Source organism: Gossypium hirsutum, chromosome A09, assembly GCF_007990345.1.
Source record: "Gossypium hirsutum isolate 1008001.06 chromosome A09, Gossypium_hirsutum_v2.1, whole genome shotgun sequence".
NCBI classification, from domain to species: domain Eukaryota; kingdom Viridiplantae; phylum Streptophyta; class Magnoliopsida; order Malvales; family Malvaceae; genus Gossypium; species Gossypium hirsutum.
Window position 1 is genome coordinate 4,127,710 of NC_053432.1, and position 2,665 is coordinate 4,130,374.

The following is a 2,665-nucleotide window of genomic DNA, read 5'->3' on the forward strand; positions in this document are numbered from 1 at the left end:
TAAAGTGTGGTGAGAAATCCAACAATTTCTGCCTTTGTTTTCCTGATTTATGTTATTCAAACTTGTTTTAATGTTGATGAATGATTTTAATTTGGTGTTAACTTTTCCACCCATGAACTAAATCTTTTTTGGGTTGAAATTATTGGGGTGAATGTTTTATCATCTTTAATGCCCGTGATTTGAGATTGTCTATATCACTATTTCATTTGATTTATGCTTATTTTAAATACATGCATGCAAGCACTAGACATAGTTGATTATGTGATGTGTTCTTAGATGTATTTTTTATTTTGAAAAGGTTAAATATATTGGATCTTGAATTGTTTGATGCAAGCGAATGCTCGACAGAATATTTGTAGCACTCTAGACATAGATGTTGCAAGTCATACAAAAAAGAACGTTCATTGTAGTTATTAATCCGGAGTTCTGTAGACATACAATAACTCAGATTTTTAGCTTAAGATCTACCTATCGAAAGAGGAAGGTTATAGTGGTGACTCTCTAAGCAATTGATTAGACAATATTTTTCCATGGCATTACTTTGATACAAGTATTTCAAGTGAATAAATCCAACCCTATTCATTAAGCAATAAAATTACTCTTGCTTTTCTCTGTAATTTGGCACTACATTTTGTTTTCCATATCAATTCTTTGTTTTTAGCATTTAATTACATTAATTCATTATAAAATCATCTTATTCACTTTGAGTTTATTTCTTGTTATTTAGTATAACCAATAGGATTATAATAACTTACTCAATTTCTTACCAATTTTTTATCCCTATGGAGACGATACTTACTTATCACTTTATTACTTGAATGATGTGTACACTTGCACAATTGCATTAGTTATTTACACGCAACAAGTTTTTGGCATCGTTGCCGGGAATCGGCACATTGGTGAAAAGTTGATTTGTTATTATTCTAGTTATTTTTGTTAGAACAATTAATTAGTATTTTATTTTATTTTTTAAGTTTTTATTAGTGCATGAGAAGAAGTATTCAAGATGATACAAAATACTATTTTCATCATAAAATTGAAAGGACATTAACGCGAAGAAGAAAAGAGTTAAGAGAAATGGATAGGGTTATAAATGATCCAATAAGAGAAGATCAGGTACTCTAGAATGAAAAGAATGCTGATATTCCTCGAATCATAGATGACAGAGGCAGACCTATTAGAGAACATGTAGTGCCTATTTTGGGTGATCTAAGTTCAGGAATTGCTAGGCCATATATTCAAACTCAACACTTTAAATTAAAACCAGTAGTGTTTCAAATGTTGTAGATGGTAGGGCAGATTAGTGGTTTACCGACTAAAGATCCCAAATTGCACTTGAAACTTTTTCTTAAAGTTTGTGACTCATTCAGGTAGCAGGGAATTCTTGCAGATGCCCTTAGATTAAATTTTTTCTCTTATTCATTTCGAGATCATGCCAGATCATGGTTGAATGCATTACCATCAGGTACGATGGCATCTTGGAATAAACTGTGTTAGAGATTTCTACTTAGGTACAATCCTCCCAACATGAATGCCAAGCTTAGGAATGACATTACATCGTTTAGGCAATCTGAAGATAAGGCATTATACAAAGCATGGGAGCATTTCAAGGAACTAATTAGAAAATGCCCGATGCATGGTTTTCAGCATTTGAAACAAATGGAAATGTTCTACAATTGATTAAATGCTCGTACACGAATGGTGGTGGATACATCTGCTAATGGGACGTTGCTTGAAAAATCCTACAATGAAGCATATGAAATTCTGGAAAGAATAGCAAAAATGATTATCAGTACCCAATTAGCAAAGTTGGTATTGGTAGAAGAGTTGTTGGAGCAATTGCACTTGATCTGATTACATTGTTATTAGCTCAGGTATCATCTTTAAAAAATATGATTAAAACTATAAAAAGACCCTCTACAGTGCAGGAGATGAAGGTTGCAGAACTAGCATCCGTATACTGTGGAGAAGACTATGTTTTTGAGGAATGCCCTTCTAATCCAGCGTCTGCATATTACATGGGAAATTTTAATCGTAGCAACAACAATCTTTACTCCAACACCTACAATCTAGGGTGAAAACAATATCCAAATTTGACCTGGAATAATCAAGGAATGGGAAATGCCAACACTGTTAATAGACAAAATGTGGCTGGTGTACCACCTGGACACAGTCAACCAATGTCGCAGAAATATGTTCAATAAAGTTCGTCATCTTCAATATCAATTATGGAAGATCTATTAAAAGAGTATATAGATAAGAATGATGCAATTATTCAGAGCCAGATAGCTTCCTTAAGAGCTTTGGAGAATCAAGTGGGACAAATTGTCATTGTATTAAGTTCCAGACAATAAGAAGCATTGCCTAGTGACACAAAAAGTTCTTGATCTCAAGGAAAGGAACAATGTAAAGCCATAACACTCCGGAGTGGAACTCAGCTGCCAAGAGTTATAAATGATGACTTTTCTGATGAGGAAAGTTCAGAAGTTCCTGGAAGTAGAACTTTCAAAATAGAAGTGGAATAAAATACAAAAGATAGGAGTAGACAAAACCATACAGAAGCAAATTCATCTTGGGGAGCCAATACGAATGTCATGGCAAGACAACCTCAACAAATATAAGAATGGCCGCCACCACATTTTCCCTAGTGTTTCTAAAAGTCGAA

The 2,665-nt window shown here is 33.6% G+C and overlaps 1 non-coding gene across 1 annotated transcript; it reads right to left on the reverse strand.

Moving 5' to 3' along the window:
- Nucleotides 1–1,536: 1,536 nt before the first annotated feature.
- On the reverse strand, nucleotides 1,537–1,643 carry LOC121207486 (small nucleolar RNA R71). Its single transcript, XR_005902575.1, has one exon. It is a non-coding gene; the product is annotated as a small nucleolar RNA R71 (small nucleolar RNA).
- Nucleotides 1,644–2,665: the final 1,022 nt, after the last annotated feature.